We start from the raw sequence: 19317 nt of genomic DNA, 5'->3' as shown, positions 1-19317 counted from the left end.
CCGGGACTCCAGGATCATGACCTGAGCCCAAGGCAGTCGCTTAACCAACTGAGCCACCCAGGCGCCCACCGATATACTCTTTTAATCTTAAGTTCATGCTGTATTCAGATTTCCTCTTTGGTACCCAGGGCCCGTTCTGCGGTTTTATTGCCACAGCAGGCCATCCAGGATACCGCAGAGTTGTTGTCATGTCTCCCTAGGCTTTCAGATGTGACAGCTTCCCAAACTCTGTTTTTGATGACCTTGACAGTTTTGAAGTAGCTCGGTCAAGTATTTTGTAGATTGTTCCTCAACTGGCATTGTAGAAATGTTTTTCCATGGTTCGATTGGGGTGACTGGTTTGGCGGAGGAAGACCACAGCAGTGATGTGCCATGTTCATCATTTATCAAAGGTACATACTATCGACATGACTTCATGATGTTGATCATGATCATTAGGCTCAGGGTTTTTCAAGTTTATCCACTGTAAATTGATCTTCCTGCCCTTTTCATACAGTACTTTCTGGAGGGAAGTCACTAGCAGCCCACACTGCAGGAGTGGGGAGCTATGTTCCCCCTCTGGAGACTGGAGTAGTTATATAAATTACCGGTAATTCTTCTACAGGTGAGGTCTGTCTTTTCCCCCCTATTATTTATTCAGTCATTTCTTTATATCAGCACGGGTGTAAGGATATTTTATATTTTGTGTTACACACTCCAATATTACTCTATTGTGTTGTTCATATTGCTCCATATTTGGCCATCAGCAGCTCTTTCAGGAAGCTCTTGAGTCCCTATGGCACAACCCCATGATTGTGGGCTTTGTTTTCAGAACTTCCTGACTTTCTGGAAAAATCAGATGTTCCAAGCTCATGTTACATATTTCTTGCCTGTATCCTAGAACCAGCCATTTCCCCAAGGCATCTTATTTGCTTTTATTGGAGAATGGCATTAGAAACCAAGGTCTGGGTACCAAGTGTGCACTCTGGTACTGAGTCTGGTGGCTTCCAGGCTCTCCCCACTGCCTGAACAAAGAACTGTGTGTGAACTCACTAATGTATGCAAATATATCCGTGCATCCAACCAGATCTACACTGAGCTAAACACGAGTTCATGCATAGATCATTCTAGTCTTCTCTCTCTGCTTACCTAAAAGCTCTCACTCCAGCAGTGAGAAATTTGGCTCCCATGCACCACCATCCTTTCAAAATTATTTGCTTATAAGATTCTGTAACTTTCTCTCAAGGTCTATTTTCTATGGGGAGCCTGGGTGGATAGATACACAGACTTGAAAAAGACCTCAAAGATCATCGGGTTCATCCTCCCTTTTACATATGTGGGAATTGAAGGTTACATGACTTATCAAAGGTCATAAAACTAGTTGTGGACGTCTTTACAACAAAAAGCCAGGTGTCTTCTCATTAAAATTATTGAACATTTTAGGTTTTACAGTGATGCAGCCAAACATTCGTATTATAGATGAAGAAACTTAACATCCATGGCATTAAATGGTTTACATTGGGTTAATGACAGACTAAAAGACCATGGAAAATAGGAAATAATGACCAGCAAACCCTATACTTAACTGAAAAAAACATTAAAATGTTAACGATCAAAATGTAGTCTTTGGCTAAACTAGGAGTTCATATCGCCCTGTGTTAAAGACCGATATTGTAAGTAAATGTAAGATGATAGCTAGGGCGCCTGGGTGGCTCAGATGGTTAAGCGTCTGCCTTCGGCTCAGGTCATGATCCCAGGGTCCTGGGATCGAGTCCCACATCAGGCTCCCAGCTCAGTGGGGAGCCTGCTTCTCCCTCTGACCCTCTCCCCTCTCATGCTGTTTCTCTCTCGCTCGCTCTCTAAAAAATAAATAAAATCCTAAAAAAAAAAAAAAAAGATGATAGCTAAAATATTTTGAAATAGATGATCCATGACTCAGTGCTGAAGGAAAGTGAATCCACTTAGGTAATTACAGAAATGCTCACTGAGATACAACAGTGTGCTTAAATTCTGCTCTTTCCTACGTAACAGGGAACAATATCATTCCAATGGTCCTGACACAGTCAGTTATGAAGGAAATAAATGTTGATGTAGGTCTGCCAAAGTCAAGTGATCAAAGACCTACTGTTATTTGATTTGCATAGGAGTTAATATTCATGAAAAATAATATATTTCATTACAGGTAAGTGACTTTTTGGTTATTAGTATAAGTCATATTAGAAAGTACAAAACAGAATTTTTCTAGAAAGTAGTTTTTACAGCTTTATTCATAGTAGAATTTACAGAGGACATTTACAAAGTAATATAATTGAGCAACAGAAACCAAAATAAAAATTAAAATAGGGTGCCTGGGTGGCGCAGTTGGTTGGGAGACTGCCTTCCGCTCAGGTCATGATCCTGGAGTCCCGGGATCGAGTCCCGCATCGGGCTCCCTGCTCAGCGGGGGGTCTGCTTCTCCCTCTGCCCTCTTCCCTCTCGTGCTGTCTCTCATTCTCTAATAAATAAATAAAATCTTAAAAAAAATTAAAATAACATTTATTTAGCTCCTATGTCAGGCACTAAAGTTTTATATGTATTAGCTTATTTAGTCTTCAATGAAAATTATTTTCCTTATTTTTGTTTGAGGAATCTGTATCATAGAGCAAAACAAATCCAAGAGGTAAGGTGTGTGTATTCTAGCTTTTATTGAGTTTCAACTTTTCTTTTAAAATGAGATTTTAGGGCCCTTGCGTTCAGAGATCACCTCATCCAGGGGTTCTTACTACTACCTGCATGTTAGATAACTTATAGGACTAAAATACAATACCACTCTGGGACCTTAGATGTGGTTCTCAAATTTATGCAAAGATACACATGAATTTTTTTTTTTTTTTTAACACTAATCACTGAGCCCCAATCTCAGGGTTTCCGATTTAGTAGATCTGGAGTAGATTCCAATTCGTTCTATTTTTTTTTTAAGGTTTTATTTATTTATTTGACAGAGACACAGCGAGAGAGGGAACACAGCAGGGGGAGTGGGAGAGGGAGAAGCAGGCTTGCCGCTGAGCAGAGAGCCCGATGCAGGGCTCAATCCCAGGACCCTGGGATCATGACCTGAGCCGAAGGCAGACGCTTAACGACTGAGCCACCAGGTGCCCCATAATTAGTTCTATTTCAAAGAAGTGCCCAGGTGATGTCAGTGGCCTGGACACCACACTTGAAACCAACGATTCAGAGTCTTGAATTAAAATCTACAGAACAACATTTGTTGGTTTTTTAAGTGAACTTTGCAACCATAGGAAAATGTATGGAGAATGAACCCCATGTATCAATTAGCCAATGTCAACAAGTATGGACCATCTTCTTTTATATATTACACAAAGTTTCTTTTTTTTTTTTCTTTTCCTCATTTTCTATTTTTTGGGGGGGTCCCATTTCTCCTATTTCCTTCACTTTTCTTTCCCTTCTGTTTTCCTTCATTTCCTTTTTCCTTCTTTCTGGAGACTATCTGAAAGCAAATTCCAGATGTGATTTCCTTCATAAAGAATTCACATGTGGGGCGCCTGGGTGGCTCAGTCAGTTAAGCGTCCGACTCTTGGTTTCAGCTCAGGTCATGATCTCAGGGTCCTGGGATGGAGTTTTACATGGGGCTCCCTGCTCAGTAGGGAGTCTGCCCACCCTCTGCCTCTACTCCTCCCCTGCTTGTGCACGCTCTTTCTCAAATAAATATTTTTAAAAAATAAATAAAAATGTATGTGTGTATGTTTTTAATGGGCAAAGTATTACGGTTCTAACTGGTAAATATTCTAAATCTGTTTAAGGACTTGTAATATCTAACTTAAGCTATCCATTAAATGTACCAGTTACTAATAGTTGAATCTGATCTTCAAACAGTATACTATTCAATTTCTAACATTTTTGTTTCTCATTTATAGATTAAATTATGTATGAAAATCAGATCATCTCCTTTCTAGTTTACTGAAAGGTACTGATTATAAAATTTCACATTAAAATTTTACAAAGCTTGTATTAATGGCCCCTCAATGATGAATAAAGAAAATTAAGATTGAACATGTTAAACTTGGCAGAGTTGAATATTTTTATATTTTTAAACATACCATCTGAGTTTTCTCTAGCTCGTATAATCTAGGATAAGGGAAACTTCAAACAGGTAAGCAAGCTTGGAAATTTTCAGTTTAACATTAGCTAATGAAACCCAGCTTCGTAAAGAAAATTAAGATTGAACATGTTAAACTTGTCAGAGTTGAATATTTTTATATTTTTAAACATACAGTCTGAGTTTTCTCTAGCTCATATAATCCAGGATAAGGGAAACTTCAAACAGGTAAGCAAGCTTGGAAATTTTAGTTTAACATTAGCTAATGAAATCCAGCTTCCTTGTATTATTTAACACTATTAAGTAAAAGGAGTGGATCTGAACAAAACCAAAAACACTCCCAAACATCTCGATAGATACAGTATGATGAAATTTCATTATGCCAACAGAAAAGATATCCAAAAAAATCTCCAGAATGTAAACAACTCAAGTTATGTATAGATGGACGAGAAACAAATTAACAATATCAAGTGCTGAAAAACAGTAGAAAATATTTTCTAAGTTCTGAGCAAAAATGGTTTAAAAAATGAAATTCTGTACTACACAATACTAGCATTCAAATGGGAGAGAAAAATAACACATTCACATGCAAAGACTCAGAAATGTTAAGACCAGGGACACATTTCTGGAAGAATTATTTGAAGTGCATTTTCAAAAAACAAATCATGATTCCATAAAAACAGGAAAGGTGAAGTCTTTGGGTATGTTAGCAAGAAAATCAATAAAACATGTTTAAGTGTACATACTTTTTCATGTAAAGTGTGTATTTTTTTAGAGGATTGCTATAAAGCTCCATAGAAAGTATTTTAATTTTTTCAGTAAATAATAAACCCTAATTGTCAAATGAGCAAAAGAAAATTAAAAAAAAAAAAAAGAAGAAGGAGTGGATCTGGACAGGCACATGGTATGAAGGAAACTATCTTCTCTTGGGTTTTCTTTCCATTTCAAACTTAGGGTCAGCACCCTCTTGTGTCACCAAGACTCTATAGTGCAGCGTGCACAGTGTATATAAAATGAGAGTAATGCCTGAATTTGATCTGAATTCTATCAGAGGAACCACATCTGCCTGCCTGCAACAATTCATCTCATGAATGCTACATGCACAAGCACAGTAATGCAAACTTACATAAAAAGTAAGTTTTACTTAGCAAAATCCCCTCCAGTGGAATATAAGCAGTAGCACGGAGGACCACAGGGGAAGGGAGGGAAAACTGAAGGGGAAGAAATCAGAGAGGGAGATGAACCATGAGAGACTCTGGACTCTGGAAAACAAACTGAGGATTTCAGAAGGTGGGGGTGGAAGGTTGGGGAAATCTGGTGATGGGTATTAAGGAGGGCACGTGATGTGATGAGCACTGGGTGTTACAAGTAATGAATCATTGAACACTACATCAAAAACTAATGATGTACTATATGTTGGCTAATTGAACATAAACCAAAAATAAAAATAAATTAAAAAAATAAGTTTTAGTGTCATTTGGATTCAGGAGTGTTAAAAAAAAACTGAGGACTTATGTATCAATGTCTTTGGTACTTAGTATAACTGATTTAATGCTTTCTGGAAAGCTGCTTTCTTTCTCAAGTGAACTATGTTTCAGCATCAGTAGAATGAAGAGCAGCATGGAGATCTCCCCTCTCGGTCATTCCAACACTTTGAAACACGTCCTCACTGCCTGATTCCCCTTGTAGAGGAAAGAGAAGATGCCGGCCTAGTTTATTCTAAGGAAATCAAGCAAAGAATGGCCTTTTGCTGTTGGAAGCATATTAGCTGCCTAACTGAATTTCTTCCCCTTTTGTCAATACTCAAACCAGCCAAAATACAGCTGGGTGGATTTTCATCAAAGTTTGACGTTTTAACAGTTTGGTCTAAGACATAGTTTATGGCGTGTCTTCACACCGTATGCAGGTGGCATCAGATGAGCTGTCATCCCTCAGAGTTGCGAAAGCTGAATTCTAATCAGAGACAGGTAGGGTTGCCCAAAGAGCCAGAAATACTGGAAAAACACTGGCAGACGAGACACATTTTGGTTCCGTAAGTTCGCTGCCATTCAAAATCACAAGGGCATACACTTTGATTTGCAGTTTCAGTTTCTAGTAAAGATGCTTCGTATTTGGGCAGTTGTGTGTGAGGAAGAGAGGAGAATCATCAGGGATTGTCTAATGATGGTAAGTTCAAGCGGAGAACAGAGATAACCATCCCCCACAGGCTACAGAAACCTAAGACCACTTCTGACCAGGAGCCTAGTGTTGTATCAGATACTGGGGTGGATCAGTCTCCCCATGAAAGAAAAAAAGATTCCTCTTCTATAAGTAACTGATTCCACACAGAGGCATTCTAGCTCTGGCAATATATCACACAGTATGTGTGTCCTTAGAATGGGAACGTGTCCGTATTGGGGGATTATATTCAACCTACTTCAGAATATTTTATACTGACCCCAACACACATCAATTACTCAACAATGACTGTGAGAACCACGCTCAGTAGCTAAAAGATTACATAGGTTATCAAAGATCAGCTTGATGCACCTGCTTAGTTATCATTCATAATATTCATTTTAATTTTTTATTAACATATAACATATTATTTCAGGGGTAAAGGTCTGTGATTCATCAGTCTTATACAGTTCACAGCACTCACCACAACACATACCCTCCCCAATGTCCATCACCCAGCCACCCCATCCCTCTCACCCCCCACCACTCCAGCAACCCTCAGTTTGTTTCTTGAGATTAAGAGTCTCTTATGGTTTGTCTCCCTCTCTGTTTTCGTCTTGTTTCATTTTCCCCTCCCTTCCCCTATGATCCTCTGTCTTGTTTCTCAAATTCCACATATCAGTGAGATCATAGGATACTTGTCTTTTTCTGATTGACTTAAGCTTGAGCACAATAAAACACTCTTAAAATCTAGCAGACAAAACACACAACCCATACATTTCCAAAGCTGTTCAACACTGAGAACAGTTATAATTTCCATCATTTTAAAAAATCTGAATTTATTACACTTGGGTTTAATTGGACAGGTTACAAAATAATTCCACTCTTTTAGCATAGTTCTTGTTTTGTAAATATAGTCCTGGATGTTACCCGTAAATGTTTCACGGAAAAGTGCAAGGCATTCCTTTGTCATCATTTATCGTGTTGTGTGTGTTCGTTTTGTTTTTCATAGCAAGTTCTTTAAGGAAATAAAGACTATTTATTCATTTTATTCATTTGAGTTTTGGGGTTTCATTTTTTACTGGCTCTCCTCTACACTGCCTTTCAAATCTGAGCAGGCCCAGTGATTGACATGAGAGTAGATGCTAATGAAGGAACTAATCTTCCAAAAGGGTTGATGAAAAGGACGATTTCCATTTCTAACATTGCCAATGGTAAAAAGATTATTTTTATTTGCTGACATACGATGTAGGAAGTCTATGTGCTAAAATAGGATATGAAATGCAGGCACACCTCATCTTACTGTGCTTCACTTTGTACTTCGCAGATATTACTATTTTTATTTAAAAACAAATTGAAGGGGGCGCCTGGGTGGCTCAGTTGGTTAAGCGACTGCCTTCGGCTCAGGTCATGATCCTGGAGTCCCGGGATCGAGTCCCGCATCGGGCTCCCGGCTCGGTGGGGAGTCTGCTTCTCCCTCTGACCCTCCCCCCTCTCATGTGCTCTCTCTCTCTCATTCTCTCTGTCTCAAATAAAATAAAATAAAATAAACAAATTGAAGTTTCAAGACTTCAGGGGAGGAAGTCACTGCAGATGTGGTGGGAACAGCACAAGAACTAGAATCAGAAGCGGGGCCTGAAGATGGAACCGGATCACTGCCATCTCATGATAGAACTTGAATGGACAAGTGGCTTCCTACGGATAAGCAAAGAAGTAGTTTCTTAAGAGGAGTCTACTCCTGGTGAGGATGCTGTGGAGACTGTTGAAACGACAACAAAGGATTGAGAATATCCCATAAACTTAGTTGATAAAGCAGCGGCAGGGTTTGAGAGGATGGACTCCAATTTTGAGAGAAGTTCTACTGTGGGTAAAATGCTATCAAACAGCATCACATGCTACAGAGAAATCATTTGTGAAAGAAGAGTCAATCGATGCAACACACTTCACTGTTGTCTTATTCTAATAACTTACCACGGCCGCCCCAGCCTTCAGCAGCCACCACCCTGGTCGGTCATCAACAGCCATCAACACCAAGGCAAGCAAAAAGACTACAGCAAATGATTACAACTCGCTGAAAGCTCAGATGACAGGATTTTTTAGCAATAAGCTATTCTTTTAATTAAGGTATGAACACATTTTTAGACATAATGCTATCACACGTCTAACGGACTATAGTGTAAACATAACTTTGACATGCACTGGGAAACCAAAAAAATCACTTTACTCCCTTTATCACAATATTTGCATTATTGTGGTTGTCTGTAACTCTGGAGTGTGCCTGTGGTCCTCTAACTCACACACCAACCCAAATGATCTCCTTTTTATTATTTTGGATGTCACAATTTTTTTCTATCACCCAGCCACCCCATCCCTCCCACCCCCCACCACTCCAGCAACCCTCAGTTTGTTTCCTGAGATTAAGAGTCTCTTATGGTTTGTCTCCCTCTCTGGTTTCGTCGTTTCATTTTTCCCTCCCTTCCCCTAAAAGGTTTTGCTTTTGTGTTGTAACACTTGAAAAATGAGTGACTGGAGCTCAGCATGGAAACTCTTTAGCCTGCTGGATGAACCCAAGAGAGGCAAGAAAATAAATAAAAGGGAGAGAGATTTAGTGTATTCAGTTTTATCACTTCTCTGGAGGACAGACCCGCAGATGCTGAATTAGGTCAACAGAAAGTGCTTTGGTGCTTTCTGATCAGTTACACACGATGAACGCAATAAAAAAAAATATTAGTTCTATGTGGAGGAGACAACTGTTTTATCACATCATTAAGTGTAAGGTCCCTTTTTTGAAAATTATCTCCCCCTTTCTCTTCCTTCCCTCTCAGCCCATTTTAAACAATAGAATGGTTCTAAATAAATCAATCCATACTTTGGTAAGTATAATTTGCCAGTTCAAAGAATCAGACTTAACCATAACAGGGCCATTCTCCTTTCTGATTTTATTTCCCTTCATTGCATCCTCACCATCTGGCATATTATATGCTTGGCTCATTTAATTGTTTACTGTCCATCTCATCACACTAAAATTACCCTTGCTGAATGTAGGGGTCTTTATAGGTCTCTTATATGGTGGTTACATAGTACATACTCAATAAATATTTGCTCAATTACTAAAAGAATAAATTAATATAAGAAACAATGTTAACAGATAAGTAAAACATACATATTCTCTAACACACATACACAAATGGAAAAATATAACTACCACATCCAAATGATTTAATGAACCAATCACGCCATGATTATTCATCTTGTCAAAAAAATCAGGTCACTGTAATAAAAATTTTAAATTTTTATGTATATGGAAAAACAGTATTTTTCAGAAATATTTGGTTTATTTGGTATATTCCCCATATAAAAAACTCAGCACATGGAATTTTAAAATAAAAAAAAATTGTATTTTCCACCCAGTATATTGAAATAGTTTCTTTTATAATGATCAGAAAAAAATTTTTTTCTTCAAAAGATCAGAACTTAAGTGACTAATAAGCACTAGGCACTCTCTGCATGATGAACTTTCCTTCATGCCATAGAAGGTGTGAGAATCAGAGGGACGGTAGCTTTTGAACCCACAGACTGTACTAAATCTCACTTCACAATGCATGCTTGATTTTGCACAAGAAAGCAAACAGATCAAGGGTTCCTGAGGAAGACCTGAGGCATGAGAAGCAGCCTCTTCTGCGACCAAAGGACAAAAGGGAAAATCACGTAATTGATTCTCCATCACACTGGCAGCAGGAGAAGGCTTCAAGTCAATTCCTTCTGTTAGAGTGTATTTGTCTTGCGAGAAAAATTCACTATTTGGTTCAATGGAACACAAAGATAGTTCTATAATATAGGTAAAAACAGCCTATAAAAGCACATTCAGAATCCAGCCTCAATAATTATTCAGGCATTTGAGCTTGCAAGCCTTGCTTACCATCATCCTCCTAGCACCTAGCTAAGATCTTCAAAACTAGCAGAAATTTGCACAGTAATTATTCAATCCTGCTTAGGTATAGTTTGTTAATCATCGTGTGGCAGTCTTAAAACCTTCAACAAATATTTCTGGTTTCCTTCCCAGGCATTCATCTCACCCTGCTTCTAGATACATGGTAAGATGGCACTCCTGGTCCTTTTCTGGGTGGGGAACATGTGTGATTAGTTCTGGCTAATGATTTGAAGGAAACAGGGGCCATTTCCAGGCTGAGGACTTCACTGCTGGAGGGGGGGGTCCTCCTGAGCTTTCTCTCCCTGGCATGATGCACGGAAACCATGATGTTGGCTGGGCTGTTATCTCGGGATTCTGAGTGATTACACTCAGCAGGAACTCTGCATCCAAACCCTGCCTCCAAAATGTGATGGAGAGAGGAATAAAGCTTTGCTATTTTAAGCCATTAAAGTTGATGTGGTTGTTACACAACATAATTTAGACTTCTCTAAGTATAAAGCTTTCCAGAGTCAATACCTGGGTGTGCTCATGGCCATTCCCAGGCACGCACAGAGCAGTTATCAGTTGGGGTCACCTGAAGAGCACCTCCAGCTGAGGTCAAAAAAGGGCCTCACACTCTAACAAATGTTCTTTACACGGTGTATTCAGGGGTTTTTTGTTTTGTTCGCATTTTTGTGTTTTGGTGATTTTGCATGTGTCACTCTCCCTAAGCTTCCATAGAGTTTCCTAAATGCCCCCTTTTCATCTCTCAGATGAAGCCCTGACTGACTGGTACAGTGGCCCCACAGCCTAGCTCTGCACTTTCACAATCCAGGTACCGAGGAGTTGGGATACGCCTACGTGTGTACATTTGAGACAGGGCAGGAGCTAAGACAGAGTTCTGCCTCCCTCTCTGGTAAAAATATATTCCCGTTGAAACTAATAAATCAAGCCTGCTTTATCCAGCCTGGTTAGGTTCTAGATTAATGTTTATTACAGAATAAATCGGTATGTTATACGTTGTCCTGGGAACCTAACCATTTTTAATATTGTTTCTATGAGAAAATGTATTCCAAGTTCCAAACAATTGATTCACAAATTAACTTCTGGAACACTCCCAGCTTTTAAAATATGGACTCCTGCATGGCAGAATGAGCAAGGTCCAGAAACAAAGAGATAAGACCGTGGTTTGCTCTGTTCTGTGGACAAGGATGGTAGCTTAAAAATGGTAAGACTATCTGCTAGAGCAGCCTGTAAATTATATGTTTACTTAGCATTCACTTAGGAGATTCCATTTTTTTTTGTCAGTTTCTGCTACATAATTCACAGCCATATGGGAGGAACTGGGCCCTAGAAATGATAGAGAAAAGGGGACAGAATTGATGGTATTGTGATCCTGTCCACAGTATATCACCATATTTGTAATCCAGAGGCCTGAACCCTGACAATTTCCGCCAATAGGTTGTTCCTGTGGCAGAGAACAGATGGGGAGTCGCTGACAGGCAGAACTCCCTACTTTTTCATGTACTTTTTTGTCACACTGACATTTGATAGAAGTATGTTGGACTATCCATTATTTTACACATATCTGCCTGATCATGCTATGTTAAAATGATCGCCCCGATTTAGAGAAAGGGAAGACAACCAAAGGTAAGGTTGGAATTTCTATTAGTACACCAAGTATACACTTGATGTACAATGCACATTTGGGCAAAACCATTTACTGTTTGGCTACTCATCATGCTTGGTATGGAATTTCTGCCACTATAGGGGATTTCCAGAAACAAGAGGAATTAGGAGCTACAGTTCTTGTTAAAATGTTTAGTTTTCAACCAAGCAATACTGGCATATTTACAGAATGGAAGCAACCCTGAAAAATAATTGAGTCTATTACAGGTTGTAAAGAAAAGCCAGGACTCCACTGCCAATGAACATGCTAATTGAACCCGACCTTGCAAGAAGATGAAGCAAAGAATGTTTTCTCTAATTGCAAAGGTCCCTGGCTGGGTACATATTCCTATTTATCATTTCACACTTGGGCGATACATGGTGCTTCATATAGAATTGCTTTCTTAGGAAAAGAATCTTAATTTGCAGAATAAGTCCATTGCTCTTTTTACTGATGCCTCATAGAGTGATTTGGCATAAACACTTGGGGAAGAAAACTCCAATTAATTTCAAGGGATTTTTTTTCAGATTTCTAGGTTATGGATAACTTCAGAGCCAATGACAACTACTCAAGTAGCTTCCCAGATTAAACACCAGATGAAAGGAGCAGATAATGTTTATGTTGACGGTATTCACTTTTTAGGAGTTGTCACTAGTAACAGAAGTTTGGGTGGTCAGAAATTCCTTAAGAGTTAAAAGTGGAGAATGGTCATGTCACACTGGCAGTTATCCATGCTATCAATAGCAATTACTAAGTTATAGATACAGCCAACATGTAACTTTCAAAATTAGATGAGTAAAAATATTCCCAACTTCCTTTTTGGTGTACTGGAGTATTAGGAAGAGCAGAGCCTGGGGAATATACCCGTAAGGCCCACGGCAGAAGACCAACTTACTAACTCAACCAGTGGAGTAGCCCATGCTGACAAAGATCAAGAATATTTTACATTAACGGATCGACCACCACAGTTCCTCAATCTAATGAGCCAAAGATGCTCTGGAAATTCCACAACTGCTTTCCCAGGGAGACTGTGCTGTTCTATACTATTGAGATATACTGGTGGAAAAACAGACAAAAAAAATCCCTGCCTTTTTGGAACTTAGATATAACAGGAAAATGTTTAGTTTGTCAGAAGACTAGAAAGGTTATGGAAAAAAAAAAACAGGTAAGTGGAATAGGGAATTTAAGTGGTAGGAGGAGGTAGAGGTGGTTTGAAATCGAGTAGGGTCACCCTTGATAAGAAAGTGACATCAGATAGATTGGCAACAGACCTATTCAGAGAGACCTGGCAGGCCAGAAAGGAATGGCAGGATATATTCAGAACACTAAATGAGAAAAATATGTAGCCAAGAATACTATATCCATCTAGGCTGTCATTGAAAATAGAAGGAGAGATAAAAAGATTCCAGGACAAACAAAAACTAAAGGAATTTGCAAACACAAAACCAGCCCTACAGGAAATCTTGAAAAGGGTCCTCTAAGCAAAGAGAGACCCTAAAAAAACATAGACCAGAAAGGAACACAGACAATATACAGTAACAGTCACCTTACAGGCAATACAATGGCACTAAATTCCTATCTTTCAATAGTTACCCTGAATGTAAATGGGCTAAATGCCCCAATCAAAAGACACAGGCTCTCAGACTGGATTAAAAAACAAGACCCATTGATATGCTGTCTGCAAGAGACTCATTTTAAACCGGAAGACACCACCAGATTGAAAGTGAGGGGTGGAAAACAATTTACCATGCTAATGGACACCAAAAGAAAGCTAGGGTGGCAATCCTTATATCAGACAAATTAGATTTTAAACCAAAGACTGTAATAAGAGATGAGGAAGGACATTATATCCTACTTAAAGTGTCTATCCAACAAGAAGATCTAACAATTGTAAATATCTATGTCCCTAACATGGGAGCAGCCAATTATATAAGACAATTAATAACAAAAGCAAAGAAACACATTGACAACAATACAATAATAGTGGGGGACTTTAACATCCCCCTCACTGAAATGGACAGATCGTCTAAGCAAAAGATCAACAAGGAAATAAAGACTTTAAATGACACACTGGACCAAATGGACTTCACAGACATATTCAGAACACTCCATCCCAAAGCAATGGAACACACATTCTTCTCTAGTGCTCATGGTACATTCTCCAGAATCGATCACATCCTAGGTCATAAATCAGGTCTCAACCGGTACCAAAAGATTGCACTCATTCCCTGCCTATTTTCAGACCACAATGCTTTGAAACTAGAACTCAATCACAAGAGGAAAGTCGGAAAGAACTCAAATACATGGAGGCTAAAGAGCATCCTGCTGAAGAATGAATGGGTCAACCATGAAATTAAAGAAGAATTTTAAAAATTCATGGAAACCAATGAAAACGAAAACACAACTATTCAAAATCTTTGGGATGCAGCAAAGGCAGTCCTAGGAGGAAAGTATATAGCAATACAAGCCTTTCTCAAGAAACAAGAAAGGTCTCAAGTACACAACCTAACCCTACACCTAAAGGAACTGGAGAAAGAACAGCAAATAAAGCCTAAACCCAGCAGGAGAAGAGAAATAATAAAGATCAGAGCAAATATCAATGAAATAGAAACTAAAAAAACAGTAGAACAGATCAACGAAACTAGGAGCTGGTTCTTTGAAAGAATTAACAAGATTGATCAACCCCTGGCCAGACTTATCAAAAAGAAAAGACAAATCACCCAAATCAACAAAATCATGAATGAAAGTGGAGAGATCACAACCAACACCAAAGAAATACAATTTTTTTAAGCATTCTTTTTTTTTATTCTTATGTTAATCCCCATACATTACCTCATTAGTTTTAGATGAAGTGTTCCATGATTCATTGTTTGTGCATAACGCCCAGTGCTCCATGCAGAATGTGCCCTCCTCAATACCCACCACCAGGCTAACCCATCCTCCCACCCCCCTCCCCTCTAGAACCCTGTTTGTTTTTCAGAGTCCATCGTCTCTCATGGTTCGTCTACCCCTCCGATTTCCCCCGCTTCATTCTTCCCCTCCAGCGACCTTCTTCTTCTTTTTTTTTTTCTTACCATATATTGCATTATTTGTTTAGAGGTACAGATCTGAGATTCAACAGTCTTGCACAATTCACAGCGCTTACCAGAGCACATACCCTCCCCAGTGTCTATCACCCAGTCACCCCATCCCTCCCACCCCACCCCCCACTCCAGCAACCCTCAGTTTGTTTCCTGTGATTAAGAATTCCTCATATCAGTGAGATCATATGATACATGTCTTTCTCTGTTTGACTTATTTCACTCAACATAATACCCTCCAGTTCCATCCACGTCGTTGCAAATGGCAAGATCTCATTCCTTTGGATGGCTGCATAATATTCCATTGTATATATATACCACCTCTTCTTTATCCATTCATCTGTCGATGGACATCTTGGCTCTTTCCACAGTTTGGCTATTGTGGACATTGCTACTCTAAACATCGGGGTGCACGTACCCCTTCGGATCCCTACTTTTGTATCTTTGGGGAAAATACCCAGTAGTGCAATTGCTGGGTCATATGGTAGCTCTATTTTCAACTTTTTGAGGAACCTCCATACAGTTTTCCAGAGTGGCTACACCAGCTTGCATTCCCACCAACAGTGTAGGAGGGTTCCCCTTTCTCCGCATCCCCGCCAACATCTGCCGTTTCCTGACTTGTTAATTTTAGCCATTCTGACTGGTGTGAGGTGGTATCTCATTGAGGTTTTGATTTGGATTTCCCTGATGCTGAGCGATATTGAGCACTTTTTCATGTGTCTGTTGGCCATTTGGATGTCTTCTTTGGAAAAATGTCTGTTCATGTCTTCTGCCCATTTCTTGATTGGATTCTTTGTTCTTTGGGTATTGAGTTTGATGAGTTCTTTATAGATTTTGGATACTAGCCCTTTATCTGATATGTCATTTGCAAATATCTTCTCCCATTCTGTCGGTTGTCTTTTGGTTTTGTTGACTGTTTCCTTTGCTTTGCAAAAGCTTTTTATCTTGATGAAGTCCCAATAGTTCATTTTTGCCCTTGCTTCCCTTGCCTTTGGCGATGTTTCTAGGAAGAAGTTGCTGTGTCTGAGGTCGAAGAGGTTGCTGCCTGTGTTCTCCTTTAGGATTTTGATGGACTCCTGTCTCACATTGAGGTCCTTCAACCATTTGGAGTCTATTTTTGTGTGTGGTGTAAGGAAATGGTCCAGTTTCATTCTTCTGCATGTGGCTATCCAATTTTCCCAACACCATTTGTTGAAGAGACTGTCTTTGTTCCATTGGACATTCTTTCCTGCTTTGTCGAAGATTAGTTGACCATAGAGTTGAGGGTCCATTTCTGGGCTCTCTATTCTGTTCCATTGATCTATGTGTCTACAAACAATTATAAGAACATATTATGAGCAACTCTATGCCAGCAAATTAGATAACTTGGAAGAAATGGATGCATTCCTAGAGATGTATCAACTACCAAAACTGAACCAGGATGAAATAGAAAACCTGAACAGACCTATAACCCTAAGGAAATTGAAGCAGTCATCAAAAACCTTCCAACAAACAAAAGCCCAGGGCCAGATGGCTTCCCAGGGGAATTCTACCAAACATTTCAAGAAGAATTAATACCTATTCTTCTGAAACTGTTCCAAAAAATAGAAACAGAAGGAAAACTTCCAAACTCATTTTATGAGGCCAGCATTACCTTGATCCCCAAACCAGACAAAGACCCCATCAAAAAGGAGAATTACAGACCAATATCCCTGATGAACATGGATGCAAAAATTCTCACCAAAATACTAGCCAATAGGATCCAACAGTACATTAAAAGGATTATTCAACACAACCAAGTGCGATTTATCCCTGGGCTGCAAGGTTGGTTCAACCTCTGCAAATCAAACAACATGATATAATACATTAGCAAAAGAAAGAACAAGAATCGTATGATCCTCTCAAGAGATGCAGAAAAAGCATTTGACAAAGTACAGCATCCTTTCTTGATCAAAACTCTTCAGAGTTTAGGCATAGAGGGTACATACCTCAATATCATAAAAGCCATCTATGAAAAACCCACAGCGAATATCATTCTCAATGGGGAAAAACAGAGCTTTCCCCCTAAGGTCAGGAATGCGGCAGGGACGTCCACTACCACCACTGCTATTCAACACAGTATTAAAAGTCCTAGCCACAGCAATCAGACAACAAAAAGAAATCAAAGCATCCAAATCGGCAAAGAAGAAGTCAAACTCTCACTCTTTGCAGATGATATGGTGTTTTATGTGGAAAACCCAAAAGACTCCACCCCAAAACTGCTACTACTCATACAGGAATTCAGTCAAGTGGCAGGATATAAAATCAATGCACAGAAATCAGTGGCATTCCTATACACCAACAACAAGACAGAAGAAAGAGAAATTAAGGAGTCGATCCCATTTACAATTGCACCCAAAACCATAAGATACCTAGGAATAAATCTAACCAAAGAGGCAAAGGATCTGTACTCAGAAAACTATAAAATACTCATGAAAGAAATTGAGGAAGACACAAAGAAATGGAAAAATGTTCCACGCTCATGGATTGGAAGAACAAATATTGTGAAGATGTCAATGTTACCTAGAGCAATCTACACATTCAATGCAATCCCCATCAAAATACCATCCACTTTTTTCAAAGACATGGAACAAATCATCCTAAAATTTGTATGGAATCAGAAAAGACCCCGCATAGCCAGAGGAGTGTTGAAAAAGAAAAGTAAAGCTGGCCCCATCACAATTCCGGACTTCCAGCTCTATTACAAAGCTGTCATCATCAAGACAGCATGGTACTGGCACAAAAACAGACACATAGATCAATGGAAAAAAAAGAGAGCACAGAAATGGACCCTCAACTCTATGGCCAACTCATCTTTGACAAAGCAGAAAAGAATGTCCAATGGAAAAAAGACAGTCTCTTCAACAAATGGTGTTGGGAAAATTGGACAGCCACATGCAGAAGAATGAAACTGGACCATTTCCTTACACCACCCACAAAAATAGACTCCAAATGGTTGAAAGACCTCAATGTGAGACAGGAGTCCATCAAAATCCTAAAGGAGAACACAAGCAGCAACCTCTTCGACCTACGCCACAGCAACTTCCTAGGAACATCGCCAAAGACAAAGGAAGCAAGGGCAAAAATGAACTATTGGGACTTCATCAAGATAAAAACTTTTGCAAAGCAAAGGAAACTGTCAACAAAACCAAAAGACAACCAACAGAATGGGAGAAGATATTTGCAAATGACATATCAGATAAAGGGCTAGTATCCAAAATCTATAAAGAACTTATCAAACTCAACACCCAAAGACCAAAGAATCCAATCAAGAAATGGGCAGAAGACATGAACAGACATTTTTCCAAAGAAGACATCCAAATGGCCAACAGACACATGAAAAAGGGCTCAACATCGCTCGGCATCAGGGAAATCCAAATCAAAACCTCAATGAGATACCACCTCACACCAGTCAAAATGGCTAAAATTAACAAGTCAGGAAAGGACAGATGTTGGCGGGGATGCGGAGAAAGGGGAACCCTCCTATACTGTTAGTGGGAATGCAAGCTGGTGCAGCCACTCTGGAAAACAGCATGGAGGTTCCTCAAAAAGTTGAAAATAGAGCTACCATACGACCCAGGAATTGCACTCCTGGGTATTTACCCCAAAGATACAAATGTAGGGATCCAAAGGGGTACATGCACCCCAATGTATATAGCGGCAATGTCCACAATAGCCAGACTGTCGAAAGAGCCAAGATGTCCATCGACAGATGAATGGATAAAGAAGATGTGGTATATATATACAATGGGATATTATGCAGCCATCAAAAGGAATCAGATCTTGCCATTTGCAATGACGTGGATGGGATTAGAGTATGTTATGCTGAGTGAAATAAGTCAATTAGAGAAAGACATGTATTATATGACCTCACTGATATGAGGAATTCTTAATCTCAGGAAACAAACTGAGGGTTGCTGGAGTGGGGGGTGGGGTGGGAGGGATGGGGTGGCTGGGTGATAGACCCTGGGGAAGGCATGTGCTATGGTGAGCGCTGTGAATTGTGCAAGACTGTTGAATCTCAGATCTGTACCTCTGAAGCAAATAATGCATATATGTTAAGAAAAAAAAAGAAGAAGAAGGTAGCGGGAGGGGAAGAATGAAGCGGGGGAAATAGGAGGGGTAGACGAACCATGAGAGACGATGGACTCTGAAAAACAAACTGAGGGTTCTAGAGGGGAGGGGGGTGGGAGGATGGGTTAGCCTGATGATGGGTATTAAGGAGGGCACGTTCTGCATGGAGCACTGGGTGTTATGCATAAACAATGAATCATGGAACACTACATGAAAAACTGATGATGTAATTTATGGTAATTAACATAACAATACAAAATTTTAAAAAAGAAATACATTAGGAAATGCTATAGACTGAATGCTCGTGTGCCCCCTCCACATTTATATTTTGAAA

The sequence above is a fragment of the Mirounga angustirostris genome, unplaced genomic scaffold (genome assembly GCF_029215605.1).
Source record: "Mirounga angustirostris isolate CCGP_5_RB_7025 unplaced genomic scaffold, mMirAng1.0.hap1 SCAF_6, whole genome shotgun sequence".
Lineage (NCBI taxonomy): Eukaryota > Metazoa > Chordata > Mammalia > Carnivora > Phocidae > Mirounga > Mirounga angustirostris.
Note: the sequence above shows the minus strand (reverse complement) of the source record.